Source organism: Pinus tabuliformis, chromosome 9 (assembly GCF_031772625.1).
Source record: "Pinus tabuliformis cultivar Carrire ecotype Pingquan chromosome 9, CPIR1, whole genome shotgun sequence".
NCBI classification, from domain to species: Eukaryota; Viridiplantae; Streptophyta; class Pinopsida; order Pinales; family Pinaceae; genus Pinus; species Pinus tabuliformis.
Genome location: NC_142307.1, coordinates 527,410,996 through 527,433,628, shown reverse-complemented (window position 1 = coordinate 527,433,628; position 22,633 = coordinate 527,410,996). Strand labels below are relative to the sequence as shown.

The 22,633-nt window shown below is 37.7% G+C and overlaps 1 pseudogene across 3 annotated transcripts; it reads right to left on the bottom strand.

Moving 5' to 3' along the window:
- Positions 1–8,226: 8,226 nt before the first annotated feature.
- LOC149149543 (putative pentatricopeptide repeat-containing protein At3g23330 pseudogene) lies at positions 8,227–20,801 on the bottom strand (annotated as a pseudogene). 3 transcript variants are annotated; one of them, XR_016262460.1, is made up of 4 exons: positions 20,235–20,795; positions 17,905–20,074; positions 9,779–9,898; positions 8,227–9,582 (listed from the first exon to the last, which is right to left on the bottom strand). The product of XR_016262460.1 is annotated as a putative pentatricopeptide repeat-containing protein At3g23330 pseudogene, transcript variant X3 (transcript). The 3 variants fall into 3 exon arrangements; XR_016262459.1 differs by having other exon boundaries at positions 8,227–9,667; positions 17,905–20,801; XR_016262458.1 differs by having other exon boundaries at positions 17,905–20,801.
- Between the last annotated feature and the right edge of the window lie 1,832 nt (positions 20,802–22,633).

The window sequence follows — 22,633 nt, the reverse complement described above, 5'->3', positions numbered from 1 at the left end:
GTTTGATCGAGAATGTGTCCAAATGGAGGTCGAGATCCTTCAATATATAGTGATTTGCCTATAGAAATAATTTGACATGAGCCAAGGGGTAGGCCGACTTGCCCTTCTAGAGATATCTCTTTCTCCTTTTGAAAGTCGACTTGAGGTATAACTTGTGACAAGGTCTTGGAGGGTTTGTGACACATTTGACTTCAATTTTACAATGTATAATATGCCCAAATGGGTCTTCAAATTTTGACAGACTCAATGACCTTTACGACATGATGACCAATCCTAAAAACTCACAATGGGAGCCTTAACTAAAAATAAAATTCCTTGAGCATGAAACCCATGACTCAAGCATTACAAAAATAATTTTATTTTTTTATTTACATCAATTACATAAAATCATGATTACACATGTCATTATGAAGACCAAAAGACTACTCAAGCCACGGGTTAGGCATGCCAATAATCTCATGAGTCACATAACCTAGCAACAACAACAAAAATCCAACAAGAAATATATATACATAATAAACTTCAAGGATGTTTTTAAAGCCAATCATCAGAGTATGAAAAAACCATAGCATCCACTCCCTAATATTTTGCACGTAATCCAAAAGTGTATAACATTAAAAAATTGTAATAATATTGGAGAAATATTTATTTGTCCAAAAAACCTATTATTAAAACTTTTGGTTATTGTGGGTTTAAAATAAACTCAAAATGAAAGATGTAAGAAATATTACCTAGATTTTTTTTGCCATAATGGATACAACAGTACAATCTCCATAATGGATGCAATCGTACAACCCTTTTTATAGAATCTGATTTAATATAGAGAAGTTTTAAACAGTAAAGAAAAGAATAAAAATAGGTTTCGCTCAATTAAAGATATGCTTTCAGAAGAAAAAAAATATAGCTGGAAAGCCTCAAATATAGCTGGAAAGCCTCAAGGAGATAGAAAATCAAGACATAACCTTACTTGAAAACACAATGTGATGGCCCAAGACTTCGGGATTCGATAACGTTGAAGAGACCCACACTTCAGCCCACAATTCAAAATACCAAACAAAACAATCATACTCAACGTTCTAGCTGCCAACCACAGCGTTTAAACTAAACCAACGAGCCACAGAATATAGCATTAAACTCAACATATCAAGCTGCCCACATAGCATTTAAACTCAACGTCGTAAGCTACAATGCCATTGTAGTAATTCGACTAAGTTGTGCAGGTTACCAAATATAGCATTTAAGGTATTGTTCACTTGATACTTAGACTCTTATTCAAGAGCCTTTGCATTTTACCATAGAATTGCTTTTGCTAATCTTCATTCCACAGAGAAATTGCATAGCTTATTCTCCCAGTAGCCTAGAATGTACATCCTAGAGATTTAGGTTCCATAGCTAACGCAAGATGCAAGTTTATAAATGATTAACTTTTTTAGAGAACACGACCAACAACGAATATGATAATTGATCATTATATGTTGTGACAACATCCCTTCTTGATGAATCAACCCATCACTAATAACTCATTATCGTCTAATTGAGTTCTTGAGTACACTGTCGGGTTTAACATGCATAATTTCCTTCATATATCATATAGTTTTCCTGGACCAATCCAGAGAACAAATTAACAAGAGTATTAACTCCATATACACGATTCATAAACTACACTTTAGCCGTTTTCGACGTAGAATTCGCTTTGATTGCATGCTCCTGATAAGGAAACGTGCAATGTATTGAAATTGCCTATGTTATCGTGCAAAACATGTAAGAGTTCAGATGATGTTATTACTACCAAATTGGGGTATTGAGAAACAGGCGGGGAACATAAACAATTTAAGGTCATTAGACTTGTAAGTAAAGGGACAACTAGCTTATGAGGCTAATAAAGTTGTCACATGGACTCAAGGTTCTAAGTAAACACAATACGATTGGTATGAGTATCAAATCATAAGTTCAGCTCTTGTTTTATTGTACAAACAGATGGAATATCAAATGAGCGAAGAAGGAAGGGCAGAGTACGAACTAGGAAATTGATAATTGATCCAATATGGATCCTAATTAAAATATGCTTTTGTAAAATTTTACAGTGAGCATTTGATTATTTTGCAAAGTTGAGTGAATAGTCAAAAAATTCTTGGAAAATGAAATGAAGCATTATGATGGTTGACCTTCCACGACAGCGCATTAAATATAAGGCTGCAGAGAAGAAAAGCATTCAACGGAGAAAAGTGCTGGAAAGGAAATGAACAAGCAGAGCATGAGGACTCGCAAGAAGAAGCCCATTTAAAGATCAAATGTTGTCTCTAAGCCAAAACAATGTGGAGATGTGCCAGTGAGTAATATTGCATCATAATGTCAGTGTAGAGCGCATAGCTTACCATTGTATCAATTTCCTCATCCTAATAAACTGCCCCACCAGATATTTGGTTTTCTAATCTCTATAAATTCTTCTTCATTGTAGGTTTTGTATGAGTGCCTCTAAATCTGGTTAAAGTATTGTCATTTATGAGCACATAAAGCTAGTGAATTCACTTCTGTGTTGCCACAAGAATCAGTAGCTAATCACCAATACAATCATTATATATTCTCCTTCAGCAAATCAATTTCTTTTTGTGCCGTGACTCAATTGAGAAATAGAAGAGCAATTGTGTGGTAATTATATATTGGCTTCAATATATCACTTTGTTGTGTTAATTGCACAAAGACCCACATGCAGCACTGCTGTCAATTTACTGAATTAATTGGTCTGTCGAACAACAATCATTGTATACTTTGTGTAAACAATGGGAACTCCATCGCTTAAAGTGATAGGACGCTGGAAATCAATTCCTTAAATTCCCATTGCTTATTTACCCTTGAGCGCAATGTTCGGTGACCACAGGAATTGAATTCTTGTTAAATGAATAGCTACCATGGAATACTTCCAATTCCTGCATCTTGTGCAAGTCAACAACAGCCAACAACCAACAACAATTGGATTATTTTTTCCCAACCGCGTGTGATTAGGCAATCTTGATAATGGTTCTCTTAATTCCTTCGTGGGTCAATTTGTTGATTGTGAACTGTTATGTGTATAAGTGGACAATTATAAACCCATTCTTAATTATACGAGTGGAAGAGGATTACCTGTATATCAATTTGTTGGTTGGATTGTTAATATGTTTGTTTCCCTGGATATCGCTGATCATTAAAAAAGTACTTGCAGAACATGTAGTTGACACAAAGCTGAGTTGTGCAAATTTATGAGAGCATATAAACCCAATTTGCCAATAGATTAGGAGTGATGTATGGCATACAAATTAAACACTGAATGCAATGTCCATTTATCACAGCGGTCTGGATTTGCAACTCTACTTGCAAGTTTAATTTGTGTCCTTGGTGGAGTGTTGGTTTTGGCAATACCAAAAGAAAAAGGATTCCAATCCATGCTCAATGGACTGTGCAGTGGAACAGTTCCAAAAACAGGGATAGCATAATAGGGCCTGCATCAACAATTGATTGTTTGAATGTAAACATTGAATTATTTTTATTTTGTACAGTATCCATGTGGGTGAAATAAACAACCCATAGGCCTACAATTTACAGATATTATAGTTTCAGAGAAATTTTGTTGAAGACCTTGAAGTAGTTGCAATGGGCAAAAGCTTTAAAGAAGGAAAGGTTGAAAGAGTTAAGAAACTTCAACAAGCAAATCTAAGAGGAAAATCAGTATTGGAGGTAGAAAGCAAACAAGCTAGGAAAAAATTTGATAAACACCAAGACTCCTTCACCACTATACGGGCAGACAAAAGCAGATTGCAAATCTTGCAATTGTCAGGGAAATTCACTCAGTTGAATAATTGACAAGAACAGAGGTTCACCAAATACAGAGATTTGACAGCAAAAGAAAAGGCACTGAAGAAGCTACAAGGAGTTGTTCAAGAGACCAAGCAATCCCCTTTCATTGCCACTGTGGAAGCCAAAACCATGACAAATCCAAGCATGGTCAACTCACCTTCCAAGATCCTTCCTCAAGAGCCCTTTAGTGAATTCGAAAAACACACTTGAGGCATCAATTCCAAGTTGTCAATGCAAAATAGCTACATGGGTCAAGCGCTAGGCATAAAAGGCCAAGGAACTGTGATTCTTGTCGTAGCCCAACAAAAGCCCAAGTATGGAGGACTGGGATTTGGTGGACAAGAAACGAGCACAAGTTCAACTTAAACCACCTTTGTCAAGCAAGAGGAACCAAAAAAGAATCCATTCCCAATGAGGAAAAAGCAGCTCAAAAAGGAGTAGGCAACAAATCATGTCTCAAATCTAGGCTGGGAAGGGTGCAGCAAATGGATGATTCTACCACCCAAAACTATTCCATCATTTGGGGAACCAAGCAACCAAACTAGCAAGCATCATCACAAAACCAAAAAGGTATAGAATAGTTTCTTTGGTTTCTTTTTGTTGCAAGAAAATAGTTCATAAGGCACAAAATTGTTGGCACTCTAGAAAGCCAAGCAATGCATGTAGGAATATTGCCAATACTAAAGATTAAATGGACATTGAAAGGCCAAATGTCAGTGGCCTCATCCAAAACTACATCCCAATAACCAAACAGCAAAGAAGAAAGCTTGGAGAGTCGAGGTCGAAGAGAAAGGAGAGTTGCTTGCACCTGCAGCCCAGCAAGCAATGGTTGTCCAGCAACATATTGCAACAAAGAATATCATCTTTGGCCATACGTTGGAGAATACAAAAGGCTCATTACAAAAGGTAGCCCCTATTCAATTCTTCTCTTCCATCCTGCAACAAAAGCACCCTTTCTTAGAGACCTGTTGAAGATTACTCGATGGCAACAGAGGAGATAGGTACAAAAATGTAGAAGAAGAAGAAGAGAAAGAGGTTGAGGCTTTTGGGGACCAAAAGCTTGCAAATTGGGAGGTGTGATCATAATTCGATCTTAATTAGAATCTCTTTGCAAAACATTGTAATAAGTATTTATTATTTTGTAAAGTTGAGTGAATAGTCCAAAAAATTCTTGGATGAAACAAATCACTGTGATGGTTGGCCTTCCAAGATAACCCATTAAATGTGAAGGCTATGGAGAAGGATAATTAACAAAGAACAGAGTTGGGCAGGAAATGAGAATCACAATAGTAGCAAAGCGTGAGGGACTTGGAAGAAAAATTCTATTCAAAAATCAAACTCTATCTCTAAGGCAAAACAACCTACAGAAATGTGTCAATGAGTAAGATTGCATCATAGTCTCAATTGTGGGTGCACCAAGTTGTTTTTCAAGGATTCAAATATTATACGTATGTAGTAAGATTGCATCATAGTCTCAATTGAGAGTGCACCAAGTTGTTTTTCAAGGATTCAAATATTATGCGTATGTATCATAATCTAGGTAACTATTTCGGTTTGAAAAAATATTACATATAGATATGTGGACAATTATTCAATTAAAAAAACACATAACTTACAAAGTGTGTAGGTTTTCACAGTTAGTCATCATGTTGTTGATACAATTCTTCTGTAAGTAAACTGTGTAGAGTTTCCGAAACATCCAAAGTTAAAAACTCATATTATCAATGTAATCATATTTTATGTAGTAAATGAGTGAATTTTTAAATAAAAAATGATTAATTGGAAAACATATACTGTTTAGAAAAATGGCTAAAAATAGCCAATTGGTGAAACTGAAATTTCATCCCAAAAAAATACCTTGTAGTACATAGCTCACCATTGTAACAATTTCCTCAGCCTAATAAAACCCCCCACCAAATGTTGGTTTTCCCATTTGGATTACCTGGGTAAATCTCTATGTATATTTCTTTATTGTGGGGTTTTGTATGAGGTGTCTCTAAATCTGTTTATGAGCAAACAGAGCCAGTGAATTCACTTCTATTTTGCCATCAACATCAATCGTGACTCACAAATACAGTCGTTGCATATTCCCCTTCTGTAAATCAATTTCATAAAGAGGATAGAAAAAAAATTAACAGTATGCACACAGAATACCATTATCACTGAAATGAGAACAAACACAGAAATATAGGATGCACGCAATAAAACAAGGATTTTTGGATAAAACCCTCCTGGGATGAAAAAAATGGCATTGCCAAACAAATCCATTGTTTTATTAAACGGTAACAATGGGTACTCTCCCATGTATATCTATTTACTGTTACTGCATACAAAAGTCTCAAATCTCCTACCAAAAAGAGGCTGTGAATCCCCTCTATTTTTCTTTTTGCTAGAAGACAAATGGCCTCGTTTCTCTCTTCCCTGCATTTTTCCCTTGGCCTGGGAAATCATTGGCCAACTTCTCATCCATTGGCTAGGCAGTTATGCAAATGTGGTGCCAACATTCCTTGTTGACTGGGCTTGTGCTGACTCTGCATTTGAAAATGGCCACAGCAGACAATATCAAACGATTGCTGGCCTTTTCTATCTTCCTTTCTTCATCCTTTAAAGATCAAATATTATTGGTGGCTTAGTACCAATTCATTATTGCAATTCTATATCATTGTGCATTATTACTTGCCACCTTATATCTAAATAATTTAGAATTGCATTGAGTTATTTTCAACTAGACTAATAACTCCCCTTGCAAAAAGATATTTGCGCACAAAATAGCAACAACATCGTATTCTAATAAAGAGAATTCATTAGTTGTAGAAGAAAATCAACAACTGAACCAATAAATTGAAACGTAACTATTGAATGTTTACTACATATCCTAAATAGTAGCATACTGAAGTTAGGCTGCTTCCAGACCACGAATTGTGAACCACATCTTATGCGCGGTACTAGTGATAAAACTAGCATTTCAATAGTCAATCCGTCACACATTACAAATATAAACATATGCAGTTTGTCTATATCTGGGTTAATATTGTACTCAGTTAGCAGAACCTTCTGTCTAAAATGTATCTCTTCCTGCCACCCTTCCTCCAGCTTTGCCTGCATATCCAACTTTGATACTGTTGATGGGTATTGAAATGCCAAACGAAACTGCAGTACACTTAACATTTCCATTGAAAATTTTTCACACAAACAACATTAATTGTAACCAGATCAAATTGGATAGGGGCAACTAACCATCATGCATAATAGGTCCTTGTTAAATATCATATTGCAACACGCACACACAAATACAAATCATGTTGGGAACTACAATTATCTAACAGGCATAAAATGAATCGCAACCCTCCAAAACTTCACATGTTGGTATAGAAAGGGAATCTGGTTTGTGAAAGAATCAACAAACTTGACATGGATGTCTTGAGGCAACACATGGTATTTAATTTCAATCTCCTCACAGATTTGATTCATCTCCAACACAAACTCAGATCTTCAACTCGATTTCCCAACCACGTTCTGATGGTTCATTGTGTTGCATGTGCAATGCCCTTTTAAGCTTTCACCTTGTCCATGTTTTCTATCTCTATTCAAAGCCACATTGTGCTTTCCGTAGCAGTGTTGTGACCTGCTTTTCAAGTAGCTACAAAGACTTGCTTAAAAAGATTTTAGTGATTTTCTACAAAATTAAAGTACCTTCCATATAATGCATGTGCCTTTTAGAAGGCTAAAATAGCAGTGAATGCAAAAAACATGAACTGCATCTATTTACTCTGAGTCAATTTGGCATCTGGAAATAAAATACCAAGAATTCATATGGCAAAGAAATGAAAAATTATATTAGTTATCAATTTTTTTGACAAATAACAAATGACTCAGATCCACACCTTGCTAATAAATTTGTGAGAGTATTATTCTGATTAACACTTGGTAAAAGATCTCAGTCCATTCTTTTAAGAAAAAGTTTCATTAATTTCATGGAATAGAACCTTTTTCTGATTAGTTTGACACTACATTTCAAGATTGTACTATCCCTAGGAAAATTTTACTCTTAGGGTGCAGTTCTCTTTTGAGCTAGGGTTTCCAATAACATGACTGACTTGTATTTCATAACAGTAGCACAGTACTCATCAATTTATAGATAGTAAACGATGTATTTATTGAATGTACAAGGGACATACATAAGAACTTCAACAACAGTTAATTCCACAAGCACACTGCAAATCAAAGTTTATCCCACGCAAATAAATGATTTACAAGTTCATCAATCAATACAACAGGGTTATTCAGCTTACAATTGCAACCTTATTCCTCACTGCTCTAATAATGCAGACCTATGCTACCTTCAGCACACTTACAGTCCTTCATTGCCCTTCAGAAAAGACCCCTTCTGCCTTAAGAACCACCTACAGCCCTTTGCTGTCCTTCAGAGGACCTCCGCTGCCTCAAGACCCTCACTATCACAGAAAAGAGGGTTCCAACCCTACACTGCCTCAGTTGAAGGCTTCCAAGATATGATGCCACTCCAAAAAACCCTAGACATGGCCCACATCCACAAGATGAGCCCACGCTGCCAGCATAATGAAGAAGACCTTGCTGCTACAGAGATACAGCCTCAGAGACCCGCACTGCCTTAGGTAGTAAGCTTTGCTGCCCCAGATGACTTCGTTTGCCATAGAGAACTCACTTTCCAGTGGGCTGCTGTCACAGACCTGAGTTTCAGCCCTCAATTACCCTCACTGTTCAGGGAATCTCCTCTGCATGCCTTGAATTAGGTTTTAATTTTCTGCTGGCAGACTCCCGCATGCCCTTTATTGGCCTTAACAGGCTTGCGCTGCCACAAAGAGTTGCCTGCAGCCATAAGGTTTCCGTTCACCTAAAACTGTCTCAAACAGACCTTGGTGCTCCAGTATTGCTCCTCAGATCAATCATTCCACAGATATCCTTCCTTGCTTGCCAAAGTTAGATGAAGGATGCCTGAGGAAAATTATGCCAGACAAAGGGATTGGCTAAGGTGGAATCTTTCACCACAAAACCCAATCAGAAAGAAAGGGATCTTAAAACCTTCAACAAGCTCAGCTCACAAAAAGAAATATCCACAAACTATGATGAGAAAAATGATTCTCCTCTCTCTTATTTATAGATTCCCTTTGGGGACTCTTCTCCTAATTTTAATTTTAGAGGCTAACAAGTTTTCCTCCACTTTGCTCCAATTTTGGCTTCTTTCACAAGTACTCCTCCAAATACCCCAATTTACCCAATCTTACCCCAATAAATTGAATAATGGGTTTTCCGCTTTATAATTGACTATAGCCTATGGGGTTGGATAGGCTACTTCATCCTCCATTGGGCAATTAATTAGAAGATGACATTACAAAAATCAACCACATATTCACCAAATCTGAATCAATCGTTTTTTTAATGTTGATCCCAATATGTTAAAACTTCCCTTTGATCTGGTATTAATCTTGGAACCCAACAGAGACATTCCAGTTATATAGGAGGGCTATGAATCAGTATATCTATCCCTATCCAAAGATATGATGGGTTTTGATATCCTCTCCTTTGTCCACCGACCTTTTAAAGTGATGTAGAAACATCCACAATGAACTGCATGTCATCATCCTTATCTGAACTACAGTAAAATTTGCCAATGTGCTTTTCAGCTAATGCCAAGTTTGAATGGTATATTTCCTCACTATCATACCATGGGCAAACTCTTGTCAGAATGTTCGTTTTCTCAACAATCACCTGTAACAAAATGTAGTACTCAATAGCAGCAACTAAATCAGACAAAATGAGCTTTCATATGTAGTAGATATGTATGTCTCTTGATCTGCAAAAATGCAGCAGCATGATCATAAATAATAAATGATTGCAATAAACAAAATTGTGACGTTTCCTCGGGTAAACAAAAACAAAACAAAAAACAAAAAAAAATTCTTACTTTCTGCATTCTCAGTGAATACTGTCAACAACACACCAATCACCAAAATCAAAGGGATGCTTAATGAAGACAAATGCAATTGCTTCAAAGACCACTTTGCAGGTATTCTTGAATATGAGCCTGCCAATACCGACCAAGATGATATCAGTTCGATAAGCTAGGTATTGAAAATCCCCAAAAAAGAAGATTGACCATATTTATGCTCTTACAATGACATATGCATTTATAATTGAATGCAGCTGATTGATAGTGGTTTTAGTGTTGCTGAAAGCATGGACCTGTGAGTTCATTTCTAGCTAAACATTTACCTAAATTCAAATCCAAAACATGTTTCAACATGGTTGCAGGGTCCAAAACAATCGCTCGAAATTCTCCAATCAGAACTCTGTCTGTTGCTTACAGACTTCCAAACATTGACATTATAGCAATGCCACAGTTCTAATTTAAAAACAGTTTGCTAGTTTATATATTTAATCTAGTGGAAAACACACCATTGACCCCATACAAAATACTATTTTCAGTCATATAGAAAGGGAAAAAAAACACTGAAGTTAAAATAAAGCCTTTCTTGTTATGCCATGCCTGTGAACATTAACTCATGACAATGTCTAGAAGATTAAAAACCCCTGAACTCTCCAAAGAGGCAATAGTAGTCATTTGTTGTGGATCCCCTCCAAAAAAAACCTAGGTGCTAGTAAAGCTGAAGACATTGTATGCATGCATATAGTGTTAATCCATTAAGATCAATACAACAAAAGATCACTGCCTTGCCATGAAATTTTTATCTGAAACGAACCCATAAAGATATCTAACAATAGAACAATAAAGAATGGGAAGAAAATTAAAGGAACCTTACAATATGCTCTAAGCCATAAAATAAGGTCATAAAACACAGGCAAAACCCACATGAGGAATTTTAGCATGTCAAATTTCACATAGGCAACTGACCAGCTCAAGGGAGAATTTCACTACCCACACCACATTTCTCAAAATTTTCTGGAGGTGAGCTGCATTACTACATTTCAAGATATTTTGGAAAGACGAACTGCATATTTGCAGTTCTTGAATTTTCAGGAAGGCAAACGACATTACCTGCACTAAATTTACCAAATTTTGTGAGGTGAATGTGAACTTCAAATGCAAAGGGTCGAATTTTCCTGGGCGAAGGTGGCCTTGAAGTGCAAAGGATGGAAATTTTGGGTGTGAATGTGGACTTTAAGTGCGAGGGTTGAAGGGAAAATATTCAAGTAGATTAAAAATGCATTTGGTGAAAAGATGAAAAATTTATAGTTTTTATATAATTTTTGGGCTAAATTTCAAAAAGCATTACATTATAAAATTTCTTCCCCTTAAAGTTTTAGTATTGCAAATTTCACTCAAGGATGAAATTTCACCCCTAAAATTTTCTATGGTTTGGGCACCGCATAAACATTCAGGAGACAGCCTAGGTCAGACAAACAAATTCTCATAAGAAAATCTACTAAACTGATAAAACCTTTCCGTCTTTCATCTCTGAGTGGGAACAAGGTGAGTCTTGAAAGGATTACGAGCTAAGTCACTTGACACGGGGATTCGGGATTCATAGGATACGGGGATTCGAGTGTCGGATTCGGACACATTGACCACCCGGAACAGGGCACGTAGGATTCGTTATATATTATTTTATTAATATATATATATATATATCAAAAATTAGATATTTCTTACACAAATTCTCATTAATGATACAAATTCATTGATTTCAAACATAGATCTTCATCTAGATGTTAGTTTTACTGTTTACAAAGTAAGTTAGTAACATTATAGCATGCATAGTACATACAAAATTCAAATACATGTCACATAAATCATGATTCATAAATGAAAGACAACTTACAAGATAGTAAGATAAAGACACTGACAATTGTAGTTTTCTCATTAAGTCATCAAATCAAAATGTGTTACATAGGTAGTGCAATGCCAATGGCAAATAGAAATAGAAAATAATAATTATATACAACTATATTTATGAGAGGGCGTACTGTACATTCATATCTCTGTGCACTGTAATATTTATATGTTTAAACTTGTAGAGACTACAGTAACATATGATGTTCTGCCCAGCAAGAGATTAATTTCCAGAATTGCACACAGGGTGAACTATTCGTACTTCACATGGTATCATTTGTATTATTTGGGTTTCAAATAGGTGTTCAAGAACAGTTAATAAAATAGCTGGGTATATATACATCTATGCTCTTGCAGCCCAGGATTAGACATAGTAATTACAATCAGCCACTCAATGACTGTGATGCATTCTTGTGGCAAGTGTAGCTAAAGTTAATTCATGATTATGATCACCATTCTTTCAGCAGTGTAGACTCAACATGTAGGATTTCACACAAGTGTATACTTATTTAATAAAGATCTAGGCTATGAACTGTAGCATTCCTTTTAACACACAGGAATCTATTGATGCAAGCATCATAAACTTGAATAGTGTCCATAACCACCCTTAATGCTGAGATTAATTAGACTCGAGAGTCCATGCATATAGAGTACTGCAATTTTCACTTCTTGGGATTCGAATCCCAAAATGGGACACGTTGTGTCCTAACAGGACACGACCTAGTTTGAGTGAATCCAGTTTCACAGATTACAAGGGTTCTAAATTCTAACAAAGCAATAATGATTCTATATGTGCTGTTTGTTGTCATGACCTCTCTAAATAGAGATATTATAATTCTACATTAGACAATCCATAAATAGTTCTCATTCAATCCAATTTGAAGGACCTTTGTCTGGCAATTATAAGAATGTCTTTACATGAGAAAATGGCTTAGGACCTGCACTGCTGTCAACCTATACACTTTCTAGATACGATTTTCTCTCTTTCAATGTTCTGGCGATGACACCTTGCAAGTTGCTATTGAGAGGGATCTAAACTTTCACAGAATTATTCAACAGCAAAGGAGAAGATAAATCAGACAGAATGTATGGCTTACTTTCCCTAATCCAGAGATCTTCAAAAAGTCCATATATTATTATTCCTTCAACGTGTGTCCTGTCAGTCTAAGGTTCAATTCTTTTCTGTCACCACCTGAGAAGAATGGTGCCATGTCTCCACCATGACTCATGAAACATTCATCAGAAGCTTCCAGGAACCCCATGCCAAATCAGTTTCCAACCACCAATATCAAGTTAATAGCTAAAGTCTTTAGCTTCAATATCATCTCCCGTGAAAAATCACAAAAGAAATGTATATATATATATATATAGGGGCCATGTCGAATTGAAATGTTTTAAAACGTAGACAAATGTATTCCCCAAAACAATTGAGTACCTACAAATGAAACATTATGATGAACAATGAATAAATTCAGAACATATAAAGCAAAGATTAAAAACAACAAGAGGAGATTGCACTCAAGCTATATGAAAGGACTCACAGTTGGCATCCAAGTAGCATTCTCAACCTCAAGTGGATTTGGCTTTATATGTAAACGGTTTAAGGTGAAACTATCATGCATAGAAACTTTGAGATCATCTTTCAAATGAGCCATCAAAAAGGGATGATCTCCAACTAGCTTGCATTCAGAGCCAGAATAGGGGCAGTTTATGGCGTAAATGTAGAAAAAGATTCATGCCTTAATTTACTGTAGTAAGGAAATATATCGTGACAGCCATAGCTTTGATACTTGCAAGTAATTTTTTAGATGCTGCCTCCTTTTCAAAAGCCAAATACATAATATTACCAAGGTTGACCTGCAGGTTAGAAACTAGTAACTTGCGCTGGATTTACATCCAGAACTTAGTGTATGAGCATCTTTGGGCAGTGCATAAGCATTCAGGAGAAAGCCTGGGTCAGACAAAGATTCTCATGAGAAAATCACTAGACTGATAAAACCCTTCCATCATTCATCTCTGAATGGGAACAAGATGGGTCTTGGAAGGATTATGAGGATTTTAACAAAATAATAACGATTCTCTGTGCCATTTGTTGTCATGGCCTCTCTAAATAGAGATGCTATAATTCTACATCAGGCAATCTATAAATAATGGTCATTCAATTCAATTCAAGTACCTTTTTTTGGCAATTATAAGAATGTCTTTACATGAAAAAATGGCATAGGACCTGCACTGTTGTCAACCTATACACTTTTTAGCTATGTTGTAGGAAATGTTGTCCAGGGGTCAGTTTCCGGCCAGAAACAAGGAAACTCGTACTGTACAGCCTGGAAACTCGTTTCCAGCCGCACTGGCACGTTTCACGCTAGGGAAACATGGCCAGTATGGCCGAAAACAATTTTCCAGACCATACGGCGGAGTTTCCACTTAACAATTGCCGTTTTCTTTTATTTTTTATTTTTTCGCTTTTAATTTTTTATTGGCCGACTAAAATATCTTTTGGATGCTTCTAGATGCCTCTCTCAAGTTATAAAAAAGACTCTCGCCTCATTCTCTCATCACACAATTGAGCAAGTCATTTCTCTTGGAGATGCCCGATTTTAGCAAAGGAGAAAATAAGAAGAGAGCAGTGGTTTCAACTAGCGCGTTTTCAACAGCGAGCAAAAGAGATTTCAGCAGCAGATTTGAAGTGCAGAGTTTCCAGCTATGGCCTTCTTGGCTTTTGGCTCAGCTACAGCCATATTTCTCGTCTTTTCTGGCATTTTGGGGTAGCTTTAGCTACAGAAAATTAATTTGGTTTAGAAGCATTCATTTTCTTAGTTTTTTTTCTATTATTTCTTCAATTTTTCGAGGGTTTATGCTTCCAAATATATGAAAAACGTCTTTCTTTACCATTTTTTTTTTTTTTTGCAGCAATGGCTTCCAACCAAGATGCAGCTGCAAGTTCAAGCCCCGGGTCCAACCCAAGGGCTGAATATTATCCTCTTTGGAGGCATGTTCAAAAGCTTCAAAAATGTGGAGGTGGTGGCTCATGGGAATGGCGATGTAATATTTGCAGTAATTCGTACAAGGGTTCCTACCCAAGAGTGAAGGCACATCTTTTGCATGGAGGAGGACAGGATATTGCAGGTTGCACAAAAACAGCAGACCCATTGGCAAGGAAGGCATATCAAAGAGAGCAAGATGAGGTGGATGGAATTAAGAGAAGGCATGATGAGCTTAGTCAAGCTACTCCTCAAGCTCCATCTAACATTGAGCAAAGGATTGTAGTTGAAGCAAGGAAGAGGAGAGCCAGTGCCACTCAACAACATGAAAAACCAGCACCCAAAAATAACAAAGGGGCATCCCCTTCAGTTCAAGATAGCAGAATTGCTAAATTGGTGAATATATAAGCGAGAGAAGAAACTGATTCCAGAGTGGCTAGGTGCATCTATGCATGTGGTAACTCATTCAATGTTGTTCGCTCTCCTCACTGGAAAGATATGATAAGGGCAATTAACAAAGCTCCTCGAGGGTAGAAGGGGCCCAACTATGAGAAAGTCAGAACCCAGCTTCTCAAAAATGAAAAGGAGCTTGTGGAGGATATCCTATCCCAAATTCGTTCTTCTTGGAGTAGCTTTGGAGTTACAATAATCTCAGAGGGATGGACAGATACAAGGCACGGACCATTGATAAATATCATTGCCACTGCCCCGAAAGGAGCAATGTTTATAAAGGCGGAAGACTGCTCGGGAGAGGTAAAAGATGCACAGTTCATTGTTGATGTTATTATAAAATCTACTGAACAAATAAGGCCTAACAAGGTGGTGCAAGTTATCACAAATACACCAATTTGCAAGCTGAAGGTTTAATTATTGAGGGGAGGTATGACCACATCTTTTGGACACCTTGCATTGTCCATAATATGAATCTGATCTTAGAGGAGATCGACAACAAAGTTCCATGGATAAAGGAAATCATAGGGGAAGCAAGGGAGATTGTTAAATTCATCACCAACCACCACCAATCTCAGGCAATATTTCGAGAGTACTCCAAGTTGGAGTTGTTAAAAGTTGTTGAGACAATATATGCCTCAAACTTCCTGATGTTGCGCTGCCTTGTTGAGGTTAAGCATGCATTCGTTTCTATGGTGGTGAGTCAACTTTGGGTTGAGTGGAGACAAGCAGATTCAGAGCGGGGATATATAGTGCGTAGAATGTGCCTTGATGAGGATTGGTGGAGCAAGATAGATTTCTTGCTAAAGTTCACAACCCCTGCATTTGAGCTTTTTTGGAATGCTGAGACTGGCCAACCTTTCTTGGGAGAGGTATATGATGGCATGGATTCCATGGTTGAGAAAACTATGGAAATCATTTCACAAGAGTCTCCACAACTTTTGTTTGTTGATGATCATTTTGTTGATTTAGTCAAGAAAATCATTGTTGATAGGTGGAACAAGTTCAAAACTCCATTGCACACTTTAGCACATGCCTTGAACCCCAAATTTTATGATGAGGAGCTTATTGTTCAAAGCAATGGGAAGAGGAAGGCACCCCATAAGGATAGAGAGGTGGCTAATGGGGTGAAATAAGCTCTTATGAGAATATTTCCATCTCATCTACACAGGGAGGTAAAGGAAGAATTTGTCAGTTTTGTTGCAGGATTAGATGATTATGCAGATATATTAGCTTTGGAGGAGAGAAGCACCATGAATCCAATTAGGTGGTGGATTTGTCATGGAGCAAATGTTGTACATCTGCAAAACCTTTCCATTCGTGTTCTTTCACAAGTGGCAAGTTCTTCATCAGCAGAAAGGAATTGGAGCACCTATGGTTTTATTCATTTTGTGAAGCACAATAAGTTGGGTTCACAGAAGGCAGAGGATCTTGTTTATGTGCACTCCAACCTTTGCCTTGCATCTCATAGGGGTCCAAAATACAACAATGGTCCTTCTAAAGAATGGGATGTGAATCCAAAAAGTCCTGATTTGGATCTCTCTCTTGCTGCCCTGAATATTGAGATCCATCTTGGAAGTGGAATTGGCCCATCATTTTCTTCAGCACCACCATCCACTGTTGAGCATGCTTCTGCTTCTATTTTTTATGAGGATTATGATGATGAGGATTAGTCTTTTGTCTTTATAATTCTTGCAGCGTCATAGTCTTTATTGTACTTGCAGCCTCATATATGTAATAAAGGCTGATTTTGAGATTTAGATATATAATAAAGGTTGATTTTGGATATTCCGAAATTGCTATTTTTATTATGTGATCATTCATGAGTAAATGTGATGTAAATTTACTCATGTTTAAAATTTAAATGTAATAAATTATAATGTATCATGTATGCTTTATGATTGCACATAACATTTCTTAAATGTCATATATATATATATATATATATATATATATATCGCATTTCTCCGTTTCCAAAATTGTCACGTTTCGTACCCGTGCCCATTTCAAAAACTCATACCCGTTTCCCCGTTTTGTGCAACTTAGCTTTTTAGATATTAATTTCTCTCTCTCAATGATCTAGCAATGACATCTTGCCACTGAGAGAATCTGAACCTTTACAGTATTAATCAGTAGCAAAGTAGAAGATAAATGAAATAGGTGATATCACTTGCTAATAATAAAACTGAATTAGCATATAGAGAATTATCAGGAATCCTTGAAGATGCAGAGTGTGAAGATCTGTTGTTAATAGTAATGTATCATTAAGTGTGGATGTTCATGGATCCAAGTCCAAAGATGGGGAAAATGAGATTAATACTTCAGATAATTCCTCTCTTATATAAATGGGGTTGAAGGCATCTATTGCTGATCTGAGGAAGGAGTCCAGGGGGTTTGGTGATGTTTGTTCTTGGCATTTTCTTTGCAGTGGATGGGTTGACGTCAGGTCAAGAACTGCACACCTCCATGTAAAGCACATACCCATCAAGGCTTCTCTGGTTGTAAATTGTATGATGCAGGACACGGCTGTGGATAAGGTTGTTGAAGCTAGGATTGGCCTTGTCAATCCTCATCAGCCTGTTGATTTTTATAATTCTACGCATTCATATTTGGCCGAAGTGAGTGGCACATGAGTGAAAGCAGGCATTATTCATGTAAGTCCTTTAATATAAACACCAGATCCATTTTAAATAAGAAGGTAGAAGATTTAAAAACGATTCAGGTCTGTCATTTTTTAGAGCTTACAGGATTTATTTAACACTATAAAGAATTATAAAAAAAAAAAAAAAAAAAATATCCCAGTACCTTGCCAGGCTCCAGCTAGCTATTGCTAGGAAGAGACTGCCAGTGTTCCTCATCAGTTGCAGCTCGGCAACGGTGTTCTTCATTTCTGACTTGATTGCCAGTCTTCCTCATCAGTTGCAGCTTAGTGATGGTGTTCTTCCTCTGTGACTTGATTGCCAGTCCTCATCAACTGCAACTCAGCCTATGGTGTTCATCCTTTTTGACTTTGTTAGGATTTCCAGCTTTTTCAATGGCAGAGATCAGAGTAGGAAAAAATAAGGTAATGAGATAATGTTACTATCCTCTTTCCACGGAAACAAATGCCAGATAAGTAGACGGACGAACTCATGCTAAACAACTGCACCATAAGTTTCACCCCCATATAAGCAGATAAAACACAGAAATAGCTAGCTTATACCAGTGTGCGCATAGCAGACACTTCCATTCTTCACATTTTCAACTTTTGTCTCCACGCGTACTAAAAAGTGCTCTCTCCTCTCATGGTTATTGCAATATGCATATAAAACACATACCGTGCGTGTTAAAGACAAGACAAAAGACTTAAAACCTTGTGTTCTGTGCTAAATTGCTCAGCATCACCAATAATCCCTACAGGAACATACCCCATCCTTGAAATGATGAAAGCGGTTGGAATCCCGCACGATGATTTCTCGCTCGACAATCTTGGAAATAAACTTTGTTGCCATGTGACAATCTCCACAAACACGCAGGTTCTTCATGATCCGAATGGGCACTGTTGGAGGCGTACTAATGAGACCAAATGCAATGGCCAGCTTCTCACTGTGATAGCAAAGAACTCGCTCTTTTTGCTCTTCATCCACATCGTGCAACACATAGTTTGTGTCAGGTAAATACCCCGCATCTCTCATCTGTGTCTCTAATTTCTCCAATGTTTCATAAATCTGTTCTGTTTGTGGGTGTGATCTGTCTTCAATAACAAAAGCATGTACCCTATTCTTCACCTCAATCCAGCTACATCCCGGCTTTTTTTTCACTCCCAGGTCCTTGATCAGTTTTCTCAACTTTGCTGCTTCCTCCCACTGACCCGCTGCAGCATATATGCTAGAAAGCTGTACATATGTCGCAGCATTTTGTGGTTCCAACTCAAATAAACATTCTGCGGCATGCTTTCCCAGCTCCACATTTCCATGGATTCTACAGGCAGCAAGTAATGCCCTCCATATGCTAACGTCAGGTTCATAAGGCATATTGTTGATGATTTTCTTAGCCTCATCTAGGAGCCCAGCACGGCCAAGGAGATCAATCATGCAAGCATAGTGATCTGGTCTAGGGGTAATATTATAGTGTCGGCTCATGGAATCAAAGTAACGAAGGCCTGCATCCACAAGGCCCGAATGGCTGCAAGCAGCGAGAACACATATAAAGGTAATGTGGTTTGGTTTTATCCCTTCCAGTAACATTTGTTCAAATAATCGGAGGGCTTCTGTTCCCTGACCATTTTGGGCGTATCCTGCAATCATCAGAGTCCAAGAGACCACATCCCGCTCATCCATTTCCCCAAACAATTGATGTGCCATCTCTATGCTACCACATTTGGCATACATATCGATAAGGGCACTTGCTACATAGATATTTGACTCAAATCCACTTTTGATAATCTGAGTATGGACCTGCCTCCCATGTTCCAGAGCCACTATATTAGCACAAGCACTTAAAACATTCCCGAATGTGAATTGATTGGGTTTCACATCCTCCAACCGCATTTGGAAAAACAATTTCAGAGCCTCCTCCACATGCCCATTCTTAGCATATCCTCCAATTAATGCAGTCCATGAAACAACATTTCGTTCAGGCATGCTGTCAAACAGCTTTCGTCCATCTGCTATGCTCCCAGACTTGGCATACATATCAAGAAGGGAACTGCCCACAAAGACGTTTAGCTCGGACTCGCCTCTAATAACATGAACATGAACCTGCCTACCCAGCTCCAAAGCAAGCATCGCGGTGCACGCACTCAGAATGCTAGCAAACGTGAAGTGGGATGGCGTTGCACCAGCCAGCTGCGATTCCCGAAAGAGCTTAAGGGCTTCCTCACTATCCCCAGTCGATGCATAGCCGGAGATCAGTGCATTCCATGAAACCCCGTCTCGTTCAGGCATTTTGTCAAACAATTCGCGCGCGTCTTCCATAAATCCGAACTTAACATATCCTGCAATAATAGTATTCCAAGAGAACATATTTCGCTTAGGCATTTTATCAAACACTTGGCGTGCATCCTTCAAACAACCACACTTGGCATACATGTCCATTACACGATTATTCAAAAAGACGTCTGCATTAAGCCCATAAATAATTATGTGATCATGTACCTGCTTGCCTTTTGCCAGGGATTTAATATTAATGCAACCCTGTAACAGACTTGCACATATATCTGAATCTGTGGGAATGCCTTGTTGGTTCATCAAATACAGCATATTTACAGCTTCCTTCAACTGATTCTGCATACAAAAACCATCCAGCGCCTTCTTTAATCTTCCCTCCTTATATAACGTGCCTGCGGGTTCAGGAAAGCTGGTGTTTGGATCTCCAACCCATATCATTGTTTTATGAGCATTGGTACCATAACTACTTATGGTTTTAATGCTTTTTGGCCCTTTCCCAAATAACAATTTCATCTTATTGTCAGCAAATTTTGACAAACAGATATTTCTACAAAGGTCTAGTTTATTTCAGCTGCATGTTGGTCTAGTTTATAGTTCTGAATTGGACAGAAAACCGTCCTCCCTCTATGCTCTGCAACCTTCATTGTGACAAATCGCTTGGAATGTAACTTCCAAATGCGGTTGTTTACGTCAATAATATTTTAGAATCTAATGATGTAGGTCGCATATTTTAAAAATCGAAAGTATTATTGAAAAACAGGGAAAAGCAATTGGGATTGCGTATTCGCTAGGGGAGGGACGCCATTACTTGTGCGCCCTCCCCTCCACCTCACCTACACCGACCTGAACAGCACATTGGCATGTACAACACGTGTTCGACGTCCACTGTCACGTGTTAGTGCAGCGTGTCAGCCCTTCAAAACTTGTTCGCCGATCTTTTCGCTTGGTTGTTTCCGCCTGTTTGCCGCAATGTGTGCTTTGCCTCTTGTTTTTCTGTTCGGCTCCGGTGTTGGGGCGAAACCCTCCGTCGATGATGGTGCGGGACAGCGCCATTACCTGTGCACTTCGTCCGCCATTGTTGCGCTGATGTCCGCCATTGTTTGCTTGCACGCATCCATGGTTGGAACAAGTTTTTGTTGCTCTTGTTTCATTCCACCTGCGATTGTTGTTCATTCTGGACCGTCGGTGGTTTAGGGTTTCCTTGGTGGTTGTTTCATTCGCGCGACCTGTTGTTTAGAAAGGAGCCAGTACCAATTTCAGCCAGTTCGAGGTCGAAGGTTGCATTTACAGGTAATTGCAGGTTTTTTGGTTTTTGTTTGGTTTTTTTGTTTCTCCATTTGCTAATTTCCAACTTGTTGCAGGTGTGGCGAGCTCTGGAGAAGGTCTGGCGAGCTCTGGACTTGGACATCGCTTCTATCCGGTAGGAAAAAACCTACTAGCCATTGCCATTGTGTTTATCAACACCTCACCTTCTTATTGGAATTTTTGTTAAATTTGCACCTAGAGTTTCAGGGAGGTTTTGGGTTTTGTAGGTTAGGGGTTTTGTTTCGAGGATTTAGGGTTTTGTAGGTTAGGGGTTTGGGGGTTTAGGGTTTTGCAAGTTAAACACTACATGTTCAGTTTTCTTTTCTCCTTTCTAATTCATGTACTCGATATATATGGATTTTCCTTTGTCAATAATTTATTTTTCAGTTCTTTCGAGAGATATGCATTAATGCGTTCTGAGAACGAGGTTTATGGTTGATTTCTTTGCTTTTAGATCTTTGGTTTACCACAGGTTGATAGTCAGTTTATCTGCAAGTTTACCACAAGTTGATAGACAGTTTATCTGCAAGTTTACCACTGGCTGATAGTCATTGTAATATTGTTTGATTGAATCATTGCTTAACAAATACACAAACTAGCAGGTTATGATTGATTTTGATACCACAAAAGTGGTTGTTTTCCCCATTTTAATCTGTGCACGTGAATTATTGTACTGTTGTTTATTGGAATTTTTGTTAAATTTGCACTTGGAGTTTCAGGCAGGTTTTGGGTTTTGTAGGTTAGGGGTTTTGTTTTGAGGGTTTAGGGTTTTGCAGGTTAGGGGTTTTGGGAGTTTAGGGTTTTGCAGGTTAAACACTACCTGTTTAGTTTTCTTTTCTCCTTTCTAATTCATGTACTCGATATATATGGATTTTCCTTTGTCAATAATTTATTTTTCAGTTCTTTCAAGAGTAATGTGTTCTGAGAACAAGGTTTATGGTTGATTTCTTTGTTTTCAGATCTTTGGTTTACCACAGGTTGATAGTCAGTTTATCTGCAAGTTTACCACTGGTTGATAGTCAGTTTATCTGCAAGTTTACCACTGGTTGATAGTCATTGTAATATTGTTTGATTGAATCATTGCTTAACAAAGACACAAACTAGCAGGTTATGATTGATTTTGATACCACAAAAGTTGTTTTTTTCCCCATTTTAATTTGTGCACATGAATTATTGAGTTGTTGTTTATTGGAATTTTTGTTAAATTTGCACTTGGAGTTTCAGGCAGGTTTTGGGTTTTGTTTTGAGGGTTTAGGGTTTTGTAGGTTAGGGGTTTTGGGGGTTTAGGGTTTTGCAGGTTA